The 19936-nt window shown below is 38.7% G+C and overlaps 1 long non-coding RNA gene across 1 annotated transcript in view; it reads right to left on the bottom strand.

Annotated features, from left to right (window-relative positions):
- The window catches only part of LOC137233018 (uncharacterized), a 63133-nt gene that overhangs the window by 29087 nt on the left and 14110 nt on the right, over positions 1–19936 (bottom strand). The window contains exons 5-6 of the long non-coding RNA XR_010947265.1: positions 8073–8182; positions 5074–5132 (exon numbers count right to left, since the gene is read on the bottom strand). This is a non-coding gene — a long non-coding RNA (uncharacterized lncRNA). The remainder of the gene's footprint in view (positions 1–5073; positions 5133–8072; positions 8183–19936) is intronic.

The raw sequence follows: 19936 nt of genomic DNA, 5'->3' as shown, positions 1-19936 counted from the left end.
GAGATTTGAATTAGAGAAAGACAACTCTAACTGAGGAAGGAATAAACCAGAAGGAATGAGACAGGAAGCAGAGATGTTAGCAAAAAGACCACTGTAAAAATTCAGACGAAAATGTCATTGCGGTGTCTGCAACGGGCCTCAAACAGGACAGTATATAAGCAGCCAGTCACCACTAAGATGTATTTGCTGCCTGATATGTATGGGGGAAAAAGGGAGAAGAGAGTTAAGTTTCCTGCAAGAATATGGGTGATGAGTCAACAGGCAGGGGATTGATAAGGCCGCAGTGCATTCCCTGTTCTGTGCAGAGCATTGTAACACTGGACTCCATTGCAGAGGGAACCACAGAGAAGGCAGGAGTGTTCTAAAATCTCAGGGATGTTGGTACTTGGCTTTTTATTGGCCCTTGGGAAACAGTGTTCTGTCAGAGAAGCATCTTCTGAGAGAAGAAATAGAGTCCAGGTGTAGCCAGGATACCCAGCGACAGAGTGGACTCCCGGGGGCACATCAGATGCCTGGTGGTCTCAGCAGGAGAGCACCAGCAGTCAGCAGAGGGGATTTCTCTGAGAGCACATATAAGGTATCCTCTAAAAACTTCCCCAAATATGTGGAGATCGAGGCTCTGTAGTTCTAATAAACAACCAGATGATTCTAATGTGCATTACAATTTGAGAACCATTAACGTAGATCTTGTCTTGCTGTTGAAATATTTACTGTTCTTTAGCTGGTACCTCTCTTGCCTGTTTGTGTTAAAATAGCAGCAACAATAGCCAGACTTTTCTTGATGCTTCATGTTTTAATGTTCTTCTGTCTCTTAATCACCTGTTCCTAATGGGAGAGGCAATTATACCTGACTTCCAATAAAAAAGTCACCAGGGACCATATTAAAGATCCTTACCTCACCTACAGATTCCCAGCCATGCTGCATTTTTTGGGCTTACTTCTTAAGGCCAAAGTCCATATCCAAAGTATCTGGACCCCAGTGACATATGATAAAGCACTAAGGGAGCATAGATAATCTATCAAACTACAGCTAGGACCTACAACCATATGCTTGTTGTTACAAGCATAGCTTTTCATTCAAATAATGTCTCGGTTTTGACGGGTAATCACATCTCATCCTTTTAAGGAGCAAATATATAAATTTGCTGCCTTTACCTTTGGAAAACTCATACTGGAAAAGTCAACTCACGTAGTCTGGAAAGAAGGGCATAGGTGTTAATGGCATGTAGGGCACAGAGCACGGGGCACATCCTTAAAACAGCAGAGTTCCTTAGTAGCTAGGCAGGAAGAGAGAACGCTCACACTTTGAGATTCCTCTGTGTTCTCTAACCAGTTGAGAAGGCAAAATAGGAAAGAGTATCGAGACAGAAGCACCGGTGAAGTGTCAAAAGCTTCAGTGAGTGGAGGATCAGGTCTAAAAAACGCTCAGTTATTCAGCAAATGGCAAGTCGTTACTGAACTGGAATAAAGCAGTTTTCATGAAATGAAAAGAGCCGTAGGAAGAAAGAGATTTGACAGTGTATTAAGGAGTGTGAAAGTAGAAACAGTAATTATTTTAATCTATTATGAAAGTATAGACCTGAATTAATGACAATAATAGATAATAATAGCTAATCCCTGTGTTATGCCATCTCTTCTTTAATCCTCACCACAACCCTAGGACAAGTGTACTAGTATTATCTCCATCTTAAAATGAGGAACAGGAAAATTACAGCTAACTATCTTGCTCATGATCACAAAGCAATTACATGGACTGTTAGGAATTTAAACCAGGGATATTTGAGGGTTTTTTACCACTATGCTATTAACACCATAAAATCTGGAATTACTCTTGATTTTGAAACACATTTGGAAATTTATTTGTACTTTCTTATTGTGAAGGAACATGTTTGTAATGATTTCTTTCCCTGCAGAATAGCAGTATGACATATAGAAAGATTCCCTAAGTCTTATACATAAACGCACTTGGGATAATAAGAGTACTGCATAAACTCAAAAAAGAAATACATTTTCCCCCTGCAAGTCCAATTTTATCTGATAAGAACTTTAATTTGAATGGTGCTTATACATTTATATCCCATCATTGTGTGCCATGTCCATGTTAAAAGCTGCTGCCCACTCGCTAGAAAGCCTTATCTGAAGAGGCTACCCCAAGAGTCGTGTTAACAACAGAAAAGTTTCTGCCAAGGCAGACATTTATAATTGTATGATGAAATATTAATTCCCCCATATCAGAAAGGCTCTGGGGAAGAAAAAGTCTCTTACAGCGGAAAAAATGTATAATATTCAGAAGCAGAGGTGAAGGGAGGCTTCAAGTGGAAAGAAAAATTTTGAATTTCTCATTAATTTATACTAAAAGATGGGGAAATTCTTTTGATATTTCCCCCTCTGATGTGAAAGCATTTCAGTCTTTCTGAAAGCACTGATCTTCAGAAAGCACAGAGTCTTGAGATAAGTCTTTCTCAGAGAAAGACAAGTACTGTATGGTATCACTTACATGTAGAATCTGAGAAGGTCACATCTGTAAATGCAGAGTAAAATGGTGGTCACCAGAGGATGGGGTGAGGGAAAAGGACAGATGTTTAAGGGTACGAATTTGTAAGGAGGAGTAAATAAGCCCTAGAGGTCTAATGCACAGTATAGTGAATATAGACAACAATATTATACTATAATTATCAACTAGAACTTAATTATTCAACCACTAAAAAGAAAGTAATTATGTAACATGATAGAGGAGTTAATTATTACACAATGGCAATGATATTACAATATATAAATATATCAAATTAACATGTTGTATACCTTAAATTTAAATCTTGTATGTCAAATATTTTTTAATTAAAAAAATTGAAAGATGGGCTTCCCTGGTGGCACAGTGGTTGAGAGTCCGCCTGCCAATGCAGGGGACATGGGTTCGTGCCCTGGTCCGGGAAGATCCCACATACCGCGGAGCAGCTGGGCCTGTGAGCCATGGCCGCTGAGCCTGCGCGTCTGGAGCCTGTGCTCCACAACGGGAGACGCCACAACAATGAGAGGCCCGTGTACCGCAAAAAAAAAAAAAAATTGAAAGAGTGAAAGCACAGAGTCTTTTTTGTTCTTTCCCAAATGGAAGTCATTGGAAAAGCCAAAGATACGTATAGCATGATTTCTCAAAACTGCCTATTCTCCATGATGGAGTGTGGGCACACAAACCATTATAAACATTCTCCCTTAAGAGAACACAGAAGCAAAATCTTTCAAATCAAAGAGGAACTAAAGGTGACCTAAAATAACAGGAAACACGAGCCAGGGGGTGAGGGTGCCTTAAAAACCACACTAGACAAGCAAAAACAGCAGACAAAACATTGTGAGTTCCAACTTGTGATATAAATTTGGATCTTGGAAACACTGTAAATAGATGTATGAAGTCATCAACTTGTTTAGTCAGACCATCAAATTATATCAAGATTTAGAGGAGAAAAATTAGATTGTAAAAATATCCCAAAAATGTTATTTCATACTCGTTAATTCTTAGGTTTAATACATCAATGCAGAACTAATCAAAAAAGCAGATTAAAAAATCCCCCCAAAATGCCTTAAGATTTGATTCTGTTTCAAACCATCTGAAGAAAGAACTTTGATTTTTGCTGTGCTTTAGTAAAATATCAAAGAAGGGCTTAAAATATAATAGTGACTTTCCCAAGAAAATCAGAGACAATGGTACTGTTTCTTCTGTCAACTACAAGCTGAGAAGATTGTGTCTCTAATAACTACAGTATATTGTTTAAAATTCACCCAATCTTCAGTGTATTAATTTTAATTGTATCTAATACTGATGGCTTATTTGAAACAAAAAATTTGCCAGATAATTTATTATTTCAGAGTTCTAAAATAGTATATAATATTCATTTCTGAAGATTATTTTATCAGCGGATATTAACTCACTTGTAAATAAATGTAGTTAACCCTTTTGGAATACCTTAAAGGTTCCAATCTACTAAACCACGAAAGAGGGCAAAGAAAAAACAGCCTTTAAAAACATTTTGATGTCCGCGCCTGGGTCCTCCGCCACCCTCGGCGCGGGGGTGGGCCAGGGGTCTCAGCCGGTCGCGGCCCTCGTGCTCTTCAAAAAAAAAAAATTTTTTTTTTTGATGAATAAAGTCTACCTTTTATTGAATCTTGAGCTACATTAAATTGCTAGCATTGCCGAGTGCTAGTAAAACGCCTTTGGATCAATGTGAATTCGTTTAACTATGGATGGTGCCTCATAAAATCACCAATGGTGAGGTAAATTGCATCTTTGCTTTCTTTGATCATGTTCATATTGTTATTTAGCAATTTTGAAATTACTTATCTTTTCCATGACCGTCAGTTGCCAATCTCAAAAGATCGTATAACTTGATAACATCACAATGACTGGCCATCCCACGTATCACTAAAACTGATTTACACAAAACATAAGTTGGAGATACATATGAGGATTCTAATTTTTTTTTTTTTCCTTCTTTTTGCTGCACGCGGGCCTCTCACTGCTGTGGCCTCTCCCATTGCGGAGCACAGGCTCCGGACGCGCAGGCTCAGCGGCCATGGCTCACGGGCCCAGCCGCTCCACGGCACGTGGGAACCTCCCGGACCTGGGCACGAACCCATGTCCCCTGCATTGGCAGGCAACCACTGTGCCACCAGGGAAGCCCTCTTATTTTTCTTTTAATACATGGCAGAGGAGAATGAAGAAATCTGAGTATGTAGGTTACCACAAGAATCTATTTTTTTATATGAGCTGGTCCTACTTCTTTTATTTTAGGAATAGTAACAGAGTTGAGAGATTTGATTTTTTTTTTCAATTTCACCTTGGTTCCCCAGATAACACCTTTAAAATGATCGTTTAATGTATTATAACTGTTTTGTGGGAGTAGAATAGGAGGATTTCAACTCATCATAGCAGAAATAGAACATTTTAGAAATCTAAAACAGAGAACTCATGTACTATTCTCTGCACTGTTAAGTCACATTAATGATTTAAGTCAGAATCTAACACGTGTGCCTTTCTTGTTCTTATTTTAATCTGTGATATATGAATAAACCTGTACTTACCTGCCCTTTTTTTCTTCCTACAGTCTATCCGTCTGCACATCTCAATCATCATGTAGATTCTGACAGACAAAAATACATCATTATTTTTTATATACAAAGATGAGACATTTTCCCCCCAATCAACTTTTAAATACTATACACTGGGTATTTACATATAGTCTAATTATCCTCTTACTCAGTCCCTATGTAATTCTACAGATGTCCATACTTGGGCACAGAGTACTTCTGTGATCTCTCAAAACATAAAACCAATAATACTGAAAATTTGAACACATGTACAGCTTCTGTCTACCTTCCCCCATCTGCTTTCAGCATGAAGTGTGCTCGGAGCTGTTTCTCCTTATGATGAAGATTGCTCATGCGTTCATTCATCCTCTCTTTCTTCCCACCTTATAATCTCCTTGGTGAGCAGCACTTCAAAGGACTAATGGAATAGAAGAGATCTTGTACAAATCAGAAAGCAAATACAGTGCTGAAGAAGATAATTCATTACTTCTTTTGACATGGATGTGGTTAACAATGGCTGAATGACCTTCTCTTTTGTACACATACTCAACACATATACATATACCAACGCATGTCTGCTCACATAGCTTTTTTTCTTTCTTTAGCATTGCTTTCTTGACCTACATCTGTTAAACATATCAAGTTAATTCTTGGAAAAGAGTAATAAAGAAACTATCTCTACATCCACAGCTCAGCTCTTGCAAACATGTATTGAAAACATTTTATACTTATAAAAAGGATATAAGCTTGAATGCACAGCAACCCTAGTTCAAATCCTAGCTCTGCGCCTTACCTAACTCCCTAACTATGTGCTTGGTAGATGGATGGATAGATGAATGGATAGATGGATGGATGGATGGATGAATATAACATATATGTTGTTCCTCATTACATTCTCTCTCTCTCTTCCTTCCCTCTTCTAATCAAGCAGGTCTACTAAATGTTTACCACAAAGAGAGAATTATTGTGTACTTTTATTGTATCAGTATTTCTTATTTGGATTCCCTCTACTGCCCCTCCACTTACATTAACCACAGTAATCCTTCAGGACTGAGTTTAAGCCCTGACTCTTCCATGAAGCCTTGCTAGACCATCCTAATCTACAGGACATTTTCCATTTCCTTCTAAATTCTTTTTTTTTTTAATTATGTATTTACTTATTTGGCTGCGCCGGGTCTTAGTTGCGGCATGCAGGATCTAGTTCCCTGACCAGGGATTGAACTCTGGCCCCCTGAATTGGGAGTGTGGAGTCTTAACCACTGGACCACCAGGGAAGTCCCCTTGTAAATTCTTTACACTTATTTTACCTCTCATTTGACATTAACTACCTCCTACTTTCTATATGAGTTTTTGTTTTTAGATATATGTTTGTTTCCCACCCCCCCAATTGTAAACTCTTTCGGAGCAACAGTTGTGATTTCTATTTTTTGTTATCGCCAACATCACTGTGTAGCACAGGCTTCTGTATATGTTGAGTTAAAAATAAATATTTCCTGGTCATTATAGCCTATACCTTATTAGGGTTTTAAGACACATCAAGTATGAATAGAATATAGGCTTAATTTGAAATGGTGAAGACACAAAATCTGTATCTATATATTTCTATATCTGTATGTACAATATATCTCTATCTATCTGTAGTTCTAGTTGGTTATATATATGCATATATAAAATTTTTATGAATATAAACTGTATATTTGCAAAATTTTAATGAATGTAGACTATATATTCTCAGAGGAAAGAACTGGAAATATACAAAATAATACTTAGTGATACAGTTGGGTTTGGAAATATGGATGAATTTATTTTCTAATATATATATTTTTAATACCTCAATTTTTTCCATTTTTAAATTTTCCTTTTTTTATGGGAGCTGGTACTACTTCCAAGATTGTAATCATTTCATCTTTAGAATTGAACTCCTTCTAAATTTTAAGTTTCCTCAGTTCATACCAATTGTCTACTAAAATACAAAACGTATTAGGAGAATAACATCAAAGATAGTGATGAAATCTTGTCATAGTTAATCTTTAATTGAATCAACAATTTGCTGTGAGTTTGATGCTGTGGGAACCCAGGATATGTTTCACTGGGACTTGTTACAGGCCTTTTCCTTGCAACTAGCTTTCTCTTTCTCTCACAAGGAATCTAACTCTGCTTCTTGTTTCTGTGTCAAGAGATCTTAACCAGTTATGATTCTGTCCTGTCCCAGGTCACTCACTTCCTTCTTTCTGGTGAATTCCAGTGGTGTCTTTGGGAATAGAAATTAGCACCTGCAGATCAGACCCCTTCCTCTTTCCTTATTTCTAGAAACCAGCTGCCCAGACAGAGCAAGCAGTTTTCATCTGACCAGCTCTGTCCCCTCATGGCTCTCAGTATCCCAACACTGTGAGGCCCAAGGTTCTCTATTGTTACCTGCATCTGGTTCATTTATTCTGAAAAATTCTTGGATTTCGAAACAAGAACATATCGGGACCACGCGCTTAAGATGCAATTAGTAATTAAGTATGAGCTTTATCATTAATACAGGCCATTGTTTCATCTCCATCAATTAAAAGTTCTACCTTTTAAATGACTCAGAGTTGGGAAAAACACAAGAGCTTTACATATGACAACCTCTAATCCAGGGGTCCCCAGCCCTCCGTGCCACGGACCAGTGCCAGTCCTTGGCCTGTTAGGAACCTGGCTGCACAACAGGAGGTGAGCAAGCGAAGCTTCATCTGCCTCTCCCCATCGCTCCCCAAGGCTCCCGTTACCACCTGAACCATCCCCCCCCCACCCCCGCCTCCCCATCGCTCCCCAAGGCTCCCGTTACCACCTGAACCATCCCCCCCCACCCCCGCCTCCCCATCGCTCCCCAAGGCTCCCGTTACCACCTGAACCATCCCCACCCCCCACCCCCGCCATCCATGGAAAAATTGTCGTCCACAAAACCCATCCCTGGTGCCTAAAAGGTTGTGGACTGCTGATCTAATTTAATACCCTTCACTCACCTATAACTTTTATGTATCTTGTTCATTTATTCACACTTGTTTTGCATATTCATTTGTTCTTTTTCTTCCCCTCACCAAACGTGTGGAAAACAATTCCATATCCTTTTGTTCTGGCAGAAAAGAGAATTAGGATTGAATTTTCAGGTGATTTAGTGTGTGTGGGGGGGTATTTCTTGAGTTATAGAGCAGAACAAATACCCTCTTAATCCAATTGCAGAGGATAAATGAGCTATTAAAATATACCACAGAATAGAATTACTAGCAATTTTTTTTTTTTTTTTTTTTTTGTGGTATGCGGGCCTCTCACCCCTGTGACCTCTCCGGTTGCGGAGCACAGGCTCCGGACGCGCAGGCTCAGCGGCCATGGCTCAGGGGCACAGCCGCTCCACGGCATGTGGGATCTTCCCGGACCGGGGCACGAACCCGTGTCCCCTGCATTGGCAGGCGGACTCTCAACCACTGCGCCACCAGGGAAGCCCACTAGCAATGTTTTTGCATCCTGATTTTGAGTTTATCTGTATGGTTTCACATAGGAGGAATTGTAAATCCATTTTACTGCATGGAAACTACATCAAAGACACAGGCCAAAAATAAATGGACAAAGCAGTCCTTAATATCTTTTGAGAGATTAGAGTTACAAATGATTTTTTTAAACAACAGTCTAAAAGAGGAGTAATTAAGAAATTGTTAAATTAATATTTTACATATACTTTTTATCTGAACTACATTGAACCACATATTCACAGCCTCCAATAATATCTTGATAGTTTTAATCCAAATGAAATAAATTTTTTTTCTATTAGCTGGAGGCATTTTTTTTAAGTGAAAGAAGAGTACCTATAAAAACTCACAATTTGCAGTTTCCTACAATAAAAGTCTCAAAGTCTCTTAATTGAATAAGCCATCAATCTCTCTAGGCCTCAGTTTTCTCATCTGTTAAAGTAGCAAATTGGTTTATCAATCTCTTCTAGTAATAACATTCTCTGATTGCAACTGGAGTTATGATTTTATATTTAAAACCCAATTGTCCTTGGGATTTACATTCTATTGAGCTGAGTGGTAGTATCTCCTTGAAATTTCCTCTTAGTGAAATCTCCCCAACACCTCTATTTTATAGTATGTCTTTTCTTTAATAGCCAAGGTAATTGTATGATTTTAAGTCGTGAATCATAAAGCCTCTGTAGTGGGAAAGCCTGATGACCAAATAAGGCTACAGAGCTAGGTTTTTAAAAAAGGTTGTTATTTCTTTGTCCTTCAATTGTTATTTCATTTAAATAAAAGCGCTCAAGTATCAGAAACTAAAATAGTAAACACAGGAGCAGTCTTTCATCAGGGATACAAAAAGAAAGGTAAATTAAGATTTAGAGCAAAAATGAAGCAGGACAGCTCTATTTTCTAGGCACTCATAATTTTCTGGAGTATTGAAAAAATCAGACAGAATAGGATAAATATGGCAGACCTATCCTGCCCTTAATGTATCGAGGAATAATAACTCAGAAAGGTAGGCAGTGTTGTATTTCAAGGAAAATCTTCGATATCAGCATTGCCTTTCAGAATTTTGAAGTCAGTCTAACAAAGTGTGAAACGGCTGCTCATGTATTCATGCTTTAGAACTTTAATTCCTGTAGACTTCCACAAAGCTGACTAGTGGTAATCAGGAATTTGTTGTCCTAATGATCACTAGCTCCCTTATTGTGTGTTTTTTGTTAAATGAAGTATTATACCACTGTTTAAGCATTCAAATCCCAAGAGAAATTTTAAACATACATTTAAAGAAATATTTTTGGAGCACCACATCATTTATCTTATTATTCATTCACTTAGATTGTCCTTGCTCTCTTCACTATGAATTTATTGAACAAGTGTTCTTTTGAAATCAAGCAACTAGGCAGCTGCTTTCATCTGAATTGAATATTCAGTGGAAAAGAAGAAACCATTTATTTATGTGACATTGAATTGATAGGATTCTACATCTGTGTCCACATTGCTACCACCAAATCTCTTGATGCAGTTGTAAATTTAGCAGCCAGTCTGGGTACCAGGGTAGAATAAATATATCCTATATCCATATGTGTTATTATTTGATTAATATGGAAAATACCTGAGAATTCCTAACATTGCCCCCCAGAGCATTAAATCCACTTCTGTTTTACCCCATCTCTAAGTCCAGAATACTTGGGCTCAAAAACTCAGAAGTTACATCAAATAGACCGACATCACAATCACTTGAACTCATAACATCAGAGGCCAGGCCCAAAGTAGCTGTGTAAGTAGCTGTGTAATTTCTAAATTCATTTAGAAAACTAAATCCCTTGGGATTTGTTGTGGATGGAATTCTGCGCCCCCCCCCCGCCATTCATATATTGAAGTCCTCATCCCCATTACCTCAGAATGTGACTGTATTTGGACATAGTGCCTTTGAAGAGTTAATTAAGGTAAAATGAGGCCATATATGTGGGCCCTAATTGGATATGACTCATATCCTTTTAGGAAGAGGAGATTAGAAGACAGAAGCACATAGGGAAGACCATGTGACGGCAGAGAGAAAAGGCGACCATCTCTAAACCAAAGAATCCCTAAAAATGATCCAACCCAGCTGACACTTTGATCTTGGACTTCTAGCCTTCAGAATCATGAGAAAATTAATTTCTGTAGTTTAAATCACCCAATCTGTGTCACTTTGTTATGGCAGCCCTAGAAAACGGATACAGGCATCAAAGTCTGGAAAGTTCTGGTATTTATCTGCCCTCTTTAAGGGACATACCTTCTGGAGCTTTTCTTAATTAAAACCTGTCCCTCATAACAATCTCTGTGAACCTTTAAGTACACTTTGTCACAGCCTCATTTGCCTACTACATGAAAATCTGGATTTAGTGGAAATTTTTCACTCATACAAATGTTCAGGTCTCAAGGGTCACTAAAATTTTGTGAATGCCTGAAATCTCTATCTACCTTCCACTTAGTGTAGGGACATATAGGAGCTGTGAAAATGCTGAGCTGAGATCATGTAGATCTCACGAGCATTTATCCCCCTCAGAAAGGCACAGTATACCTTCTCATAGCTTTGTGAAGAGTAGTCTACGTGAAGCATGTGTAAGTTGATAATAGCTTTCTCCTTCATTTACCATCAGATTATATCCTTGGGACCTAGAGTTTCATTAAAAATTGAGAGGACAGGCATTTTTTAGTGAAAAAAAAAGTGTTTCACTTAATATTTTCTAATTACTAAAGCAAGAGGAATGAGTGTTTGCATTATGCCTGGAAGATAATAGAATGGGCTGCATCAGACATAAACAGAAAAGCAAGACCACCTTTTGTGTGTGCCCTGAAATATCCAAGTTAATATCCATGGCCTGGTAATTTAGTAACTCATACAATATTTTATAATTCACATACTTCCACATTTTATCATCTCTAAAATCAGGAAGCATTTTACAATTATAAATGGCAACATTTTTTTCTTAGAAATCTCTTAAAGTCAATAGCATCTAGATTCCATGAAATATAAAAATATTTCTAAATAGTAAAACTATTAACTTGGTTTAAAAGTAAACAAACATGTCTGCCTTTTACTTGGTGAAATTATCATACATCTTTTAATTGTAAATCACTTACTCCTTCTCTTTAAGAAATCATGCATTTCCAACACCACCATCTTCAAATACTTCCTGCTGATAGTGGAAGGTGCTTTTTCAATCACTGCCCACTCTGGGTAGCAAAAGAAAAACTAGGATTCAATTCAGCAATGACCAAAGAGAATTATATTTCTAGCCTTACTAATGAAGAACAATTGCTGTATTAAAGATAGAATGTCTCTCCATATCCCTCCTTCCATCTAAGTTCATTTAGAAGACTAAACCCCTTAGGGTTTGGTATGGGCTGAATTGTGTACCTTATCTGAAGCTGGTCATCTGTTAATAATACTTATCTCTCAGTTTCACTTCCCAGCTTCTGAGCACCTTCCAAACTAATAGATGAGCAATCAATCAGCCCGTTCTGAATTTTTGTATAAAAGTGCCTTATAATTAGAAATGGCTCCATACAAAGAGGCATTACATGTTCCACAAATATGAAGGGAATTCATAATGACGTAATTAGCTGAAAACTCTCACCAGCCAACACTGTTCTTTGGGCAATCATTTTATCAATACCCCATAAGAACAGGATTTTTTTTTTAAACATAAAAGCTCTATCTGATAATTTTCAGAGGATGGTTAACTCTTAAAGAATGAATTTTTTTAAATTTTCTATTAGAAACTTAAAACCCTGTTAAACATAATCTTAAATAAATTGCAATTTAATAATTACTTACATTGTATATATTTAGAATATATATATTCTAAAAATGTGCTCTAACATCTTCACTCACTTCAAATATATTTACTGAGTATTGACCATATATTGGGACTCAGGAACACAATATTCAAATCTCTTACCATACCACAATCAAAGTGTTTTCCAGGGCTGGGGTCCCATCTGAAGACTCAGCTGGGGAAGATTCACTCCCAAGCTCACATGGTTGCTGGCAGAGTTCAGTTCCTCATGCATTGGACTGAGGCTCTCAGTTCTTAGCTCACCTTTGGATGGCAGCTGCCCTAAATTTCTTGCTTCTTCAACATGGCAGCTTATTTTATCAAACCATGCAAGCTGACAAAGCCATATGGAGAGTCTCCTAAGAAGATGGAGGCTATAATCTCTTGTACTATAATCACAGAAGTGATATCCCTCATTGTTGCCATCTTTTTGTTAGAAGCAAGTTACTCAAGAGTAGGGGTTATACCAGGCCATGAATACCAGGAGGCTGGGATCATTGGGAGTCATCTTAGAAGTCTACTAGATGGATTAAATAAGTATATTTATTTATAAATATATTTAAATAAATAAGCATACTATAAAATATTGTTACATGTAAAATATCTGAATTTTTTATATAAAATTTATTTTTGAAAACCTCATAAATTTACGCTACCAATTAAAATTCAGGACTACAGGGTTTTTTACTTCTTGCATATTACATCTGTATATGTACATTCTTCTACAAAGCTAATCCTGATTTTCAAGGACACAAAGGAATGAAAGGATAAAGGTTATCCTGCTTACTTTATCACACATTAAGCACACAGTAGCATCAGAATAATAATATCATTATTATCAATAATGATAATTATCAATGTCAAAATAGTGAAAAAAGTTAAATTTTTTTCACATGCTTTTCTCATTTTCCCTGTATTTTAATAGTTGTACTTTATCTACATTGTCTGAACACGGAACCATTACAAACTAGACTCTTTTTCAACTCTCACGTAGTTTTACTCTACAAGTCCCTTTTATTGAATCTTCACTTCCATGCCTAGAATTTTAAACTGATATTTCTCAAGTTATGTTCGTTGTGTGCTGCTTATTCTGTTGTTGATTTCTCAAGAGGTGCTTATGGGAGTTATATTCCTTGAGTTCTTGGAAGAGTATTCTTAATACTTGAGTGTCAGTGTTACTGGTGTAAAATTCTTCGCTCACATTTTCTTTCATTTGTATTTTCATTTCATTTTGGCATAAAGTGTTACTGCAAAAATAACTGATGACAGTCTAATTTTCTTTCCCACATAAGTTATTTTCTCTTTTTGCCTACATGACCAAGTGATTTTTTATTTTGTTTAAAGTTCAGGAATTTTGCAAGAATATGTTTGGCTGTTGATCTTTCTGGGTTTATAGTCTCAGTTATGAAGTGCCTTCTTTCAATTTATTGTTTAAATTTTTAAATTTTCCAATAGCTTTTTGAAATAACGGCTTTTAGTATTTATTGTTTTACCTTGCTTTGATTTTCTTCTTCAGGGTTTCTTATAATCCATAAGTTGTTTATTGACTGTTCCCCACATTTTTCACTTTTAGAAAAAATCTTTTTTAACTGTACAGTTTTTTTTATTAAAAAATTTTCCCCTCCTCACCTTCTATTTCTTTTAATGGGTTATCTATTTTAGATGCTCTTGTGTTTCTTCTAATTCAGAATTCAACTGGGAATTATTTGTCTTTTATTTTAAATTCATACCTTAGTCATTTTACATCATTTGTGAGGGTTTTAAAATCTTTTGAAAAATATTTTCATTTTGTGATCTTGGAGAGGACGCTGGCTGAGGTCCTTCATGCAGGAAAGGCAAAACCATAACTGGAATATAAGTTAATGCAGTCAGAAAGAATTACTGACCGCTCCAGGATATAAAGGATCTAATATTGTCAACTTGTCATCAAGCACCTGATGGTCTCCTAGAGATAATATTATATTGGGGACTTAGCTTGGATACCCTTTTACCTTTTGTGAAGAAGAGTCTTTGCAGATGCAGTTAAGGATCTTGAGATGAGGACATTATCCTGGATTATCTGGGTGGGCCCTAAATCTAATGACAAGTATCCCTGTAAGAGGTACACAAAGGAGAAGACAGACAGAAGATAAGATATAGGGAGGAAGTGATGTGACCAGAAAGGCAGAGATTGGAGTAGTACAACCACAGCTTGAGGAATTTTGACAGGGACTGGAAGCTGAAAAAGGTAAAGAAGTGGGTTCTCCCCTAGAGCCTCCAGAGAGAATGTGGTCATTCTGTGAACACTTTGATTTTGGGCTTCTAGCTTTGTTACTGAAAGCTCGGCCTCTCTGCACCGGTGCCGAATCAAATCTCGGAGAAAGAGTTTTGGGTGAAGTAGAGAAGGATAGCTTTATTGCTTTGCCAGGCAGAGGAGGGCACACCAGGCTTCTGCCTTGAAAAATGACGGGTGGGGATATGTCCCCACCCAGGAGGATTTGATTAGGGTTCTATAACATGGTTCAAAGGTGGGATCTCTGACAAGATTAGGGTGTGATCAGGGCTTGCTCTCCCTAATCTCATCTCAGGTCTCCTGATCTTGATGAGCTTCTCTGGTCCCTTTAATCTGGCCTCAAGTGGTTTTCTGGCTGCTCCTCCCTTAATTAGCAACTGTGGGAATCCGCCCTTTGGAACTCAGGGAAGGTCCTGGAGGCTGGAGTCTTGCCCACAAGAAATGGGGGACAGAAAGGCGTCCATGCCTGGGAGCCCCACAGGGCCCCACTCGGTTTCACCTTCATTATTTTGAAGGAATAAATGCCCACTGTTTTAAGTACCAAGTTTGTGGTAATTTGTTACGGAAATCCTAGGAATCTAATGTACCCCTTTCCCCCAATCTTCCAATATTTTCTAGGCCCCCGGCCAATCAGTTAAACCATTTGTTTGTTCCATCTTTAGGAGAATTCCTTTTCACTACCTTTTTCAGTCTCATTCCTGAATGGAATGGTAACACAACTGTAATTCAGTGTCCACGTCACATGGTTCAAGCAGCAGGGCCACTTGCATGGTAGCCTAGTCTTGCAGACCCCTTTCCTATTTAAGGCCTCACTCAAACTGGGTGGTCTTTTTCATAATCTAATTAATGGGCTGCAGCAAATATGATTTGTCTTTTAGTACCCAAGGAAGCTTGTGTTTCTTTCTTAGTGGTAAAGGTGTGGGATTCAACGGTGTGTTCCTTATTTGGAGGAGATTCCTTAGTGTTTCACAGATCACTGTCTCCTAAAAACTTCACTGACATTGCAAGCCCTTGAATCTTCATGGGTTTTATCTCCTGCTCTCTGGAGTATGTGCGTCTTATTAAAACCTCCAACAGACTTGTCACTGTGGACTCATCTTGTAATAACCTTGTCTCTTCGTTATACTGTTCCAATTCAGATAATCCAGATCTAGATGTTTCTAGTCCCCTCTGCTAATACGACAGAGGACAAAAAAGTTCACATAGCTCTGGGACAAAAACTGTAAATGTATTTGGTTATCCATCCACTGAGAATGTAAACTGTCCTTTCTGATAAGTATGGAAAGAACGCATGCATCAGCTCAGTGGTCAAATACAGTACTCCCGAAGTCATGCCAGTTTACTTTAGCAAAGATAACACATCTGGATTAGTGGCTGCAATGGTAGATACCAGTTGGATGACTTCGTGGTAGTCTGTTATCATTTTACAGCTTCTGCCTCAATTTTGTAATGGCCAGACTAGTGAATTAAATGGAAATGTGATGGAACGTTACCGTCACAAGGCTTGGTCTTAAAGGTTAGCTCTAATCTCTATTATAACCCCCAGGATGTGGTACAATTTTTTATTTAATATGGTTTATTAATACCTTGCTGAGAAGGATGAAGTTTTAGAATTCTTCATTTGTCTTCCTCTAATATAATAGTCCTTACCCCACACACCAGACAACCAAGGTGAGGTTTCTGCCAATTACCAAGTTATGTTCACTCTAATTATACATGTGCAGATGAGATGTGACCAGTGGGTGGGGTCACTGACCCAATGTACCCACTGAGTCTAGGAGTCCATTGATAACGGCTCCTCTTATGCTTCCACTCTAAAAGTGGAGCCTTGATTGTGTTTCTGTTCCCTGGTCATCAACATCAGCTCTGGCTGCATTCCAAACAGTCCTCAGAATGTTTGGGAATTAGCCTTTATCCAGTGTACCCAAGTAAATGGTCATATGTGTCTTTGGGGGAGGGCTGCAGAAATCATTACTCTATCTAAACACTATACACACAGAATCATTACGGGAACTATGTACGATACACAGAAATATTACCCTATCTACACAGGTGCTGTGATATTGTCCAGACATGCCTCCCAGGGAGCCTGCTTATACTGCAGTCAGTGGTTCCTGGGTCTGAAAGCTGGGCAAGGAATTGTTGTCTTTTTGTTGGGGTGGCTGCATTCAGCCTCTTGATTAATCACACATCATTTGTTAGGGATTTGGAGATTAAGCAACGTCCTTGTGGCCCACCTAACTTGCCTCTACAGATACCATGCTCTCGTAACTACTTCCACAGTTTTCTGTGGGTGAGATCCCTGACTGACTCTTTGGTCTCACTCGTCATCACAATAACTGCACCTAACTTGCTAAACTAAATGCCACCATCTACCTTCATTATTATTTTTTTAAATTTATTTTTGCTGTGTTGGGTCTTCGTTTCTGTGCAAGGGCTTTCTCCAGTGTGGCAAGCGGGGGCCACTCTTCATCGCGGTGTGTGGGCCTCTCACTATTGCGGCCTCTGTTGTTGCGGAGTACAGGCTCCAGACGTGCAGGCTCAGTAGTTGCGGCTCACGGGCCTAGTTGCTCCGTGGCATGTGGGATCCTCCCAGACCAGGGCTCGAACCCGTGTCCCCTGGATTAGCAGGCAGATTCTTAACCACTGCGCCACCAGGGAAGCCCCTACCTTCATTATTTTTAGCATGGTGTAATAGCTGTTGCAATCAGAGAGCACTTTTATGTAACAACATCGCTTTCCATCAGCCCTGTCCTACAGAGACAGCTGCCACTACACTCAGTGATGCCAGTTCCTCTCTCACTGGAGCTTTGCTAAATGAATGTCTCCTAGGAAATCTCAGAAAACATATCATTTTGTGGTTTTTCTGGCCTTAACTCTAAATATTGGTCTGGGGGCCAGGAGGGAAGGTGTCGTAGATCTGAAGGAGACAGCTGTCTTGCATAACAGAAACCTCAGCTTTGACTTCAAACGGTGAAGAATTCAAGCGTTTACTATGAATGAACGGGACAACTTCTGCAAGACCAAAGGGTCACACTGTAGTTGGTGTCACTGTTCCATGTCTCAGGTTGCCACATTTTCTTAATCAGGGACCCTACCTTGGTCTGGCAGAACTCTGAAAGTTGAGAATTTAAATAGTTCAAGATCCCTGTTACTTTTTTTTTTCTTTTTACATCTTTATTGGACTATAATTGCTTTACAATGGTGTGTTAGTTTCTGCTTTATAACAAAGTGAATCAGCTATACATATACATATATCCCTATATTTCCTCCCTCTTGCATCTCCCTCCCAACCTCCCTATCCCACCCCTCTAGGTGGTCACAAAGCATGAGCTGATCTCCCTGTGCTATGTGGCTGCTTCCCATGAGCTGTTTTACATCTGGTAGTGTATATATGTCCATGCCACTCTCACTTCATCCCAGCTTACCCTTCCCCCCACCCCGTGTCCTGCCCCTAAGTTCATGAGAACCTTTTTTTTTTTTTTTTTAGATTCCATATATATATGTTAGCATACGGTATTTGCTTTTCCCTTTCTGACTTACTTCACTCTGTATGACAGACTCTAGGTCCATCCACCTCACTCCAAATAACTCAATTTCGTTTCTTTTTATGGCTGACTAATATTCCTTTGTATACATGTGCCACATCTTCTTTACCAATTCATCTGATGATGGACACTTAGGTTGCTTCCATGTCCTGGCTATTGTAAATAGAGCTGCAATGAACATTTTGGTATATGACTCTTTTTGAATTATGGTTTTCTCAGGGTATATGCCCAGTAGTGGGATTGCTGGGTCATATGGTAGTTCTATTTTTAGTTTTTTAAGGATCCTGCATACTGTTCTCCATAGTGGCTGTATCAATTTACATTCCCACCAACAGTGCAAGAGGGTTCCCTTTTCTCCACACCCTCTCCAGTATTTATTGTTTGTAGATTTTTTGATGATGGCCATTCTGACCTGTGTGAGGAGGTACCTCACTGTTGCTTTGATTTGCATTTCTCTAATGATTAGTGATGTTGAGTATGGGGCTACATCCCAAACCTTTTCAGTTTTCTGATTGCAGCAGCCTGTTTATATGCTGTGCAGAAGACCCTTAGCCTTTCATTTGTTATGTATCCTGGGACTTTTATTGTAGGTCTCTAATATATACAATGCTCAAGATCCGCATGCTTTATCATTACAGTTTATCGCATGTTTCTCAAATATCTGATACATTTCATGTACCAGTTCATTCTTGCCAGTGGATATATCATCCCAGTAAACTTCTGTGTGAGGAGATAGGATAGCAGCACTACCAACTGCTATGGAATATTCCTGTTCCCCCTGTCACCAGAGGTGGGGTTCTCATTGCTGATGTGTTGTTGGTTGATCAACTTCAATATCCTATCTTCAGGGCTGCTTTCCTGGACTATTTCTGGTGCCATTTGTCCGCTAAGAGTTGTCCTAGGTTTCCTAGGAGGCAGACTCTTAGCTAAACATTTGTAAATAGGACGTTTATTAGTGAGCACTCTTGAGATCAACACATTTGAGGGAGTGAAAGAAGCAGGACCCTGAAGAGGTGAACGTTGGACTGTGATAAAGTTGAAACAAAATCCTCAGTGGATTCTATGGGGATGACTGGAGCTGAGATGGCTCTTTGGAATTGTACAAAATTGGAGAAATGGGACTGAGACTTTATTCCTCTGCAGCTACCAATTATAACCTTGATTGAAACAACTCTGTTCAACCAAGTTCAAGTACCAGAGAAAGACTCAGCTGACAGATATCAGCTACCGTCACTCTTGCAGCTGTGGCAATGAATATTTCAATGTTGGGGAGGGAGTGTAGAGGAGCAAAACATCCACTGCACCCACAGTTTACAATCATAATCATTCCATTTTCTTTGTATTCTCTCTCTCTCTCTCTTACACGCACACACGCACACACACACGTGCTTGCTCACCTGCTATAATCCCTGAATACAACCTGAAGTTTAGAGTCACACATCATCTATTATCCACATGTGGTATTTTACCATCATTTTAAAAATATATGACAGTTTTAAGTCATGATATAAGCAGTGTGGATTATGGAAGTCAGATTGTGAGACAAGAAAGGAAGTTGGACCACGGGTGTAATACACACCCCCACTGACCCAGCAACAAATGGCACAAATTTCACTCCCAGACTTACACTCCTCACTGCTGTGCTTAATAGTATAATTGGGCGGCATCTCTGAGGAAAAACTGAATGGTCTATTATGTTTAAAATATTATCTCTGTCTGGGAAAGAGGAAG

The sequence above is a fragment of the Pseudorca crassidens genome, chromosome 10, assembly GCF_039906515.1.
Source record: "Pseudorca crassidens isolate mPseCra1 chromosome 10, mPseCra1.hap1, whole genome shotgun sequence".
Lineage (NCBI taxonomy): Eukaryota > Metazoa > Chordata > Mammalia > Artiodactyla > Delphinidae > Pseudorca > Pseudorca crassidens.
Note: the sequence above shows the minus strand (reverse complement) of the source record. Positions and strands in the feature narration are given on the sequence as shown.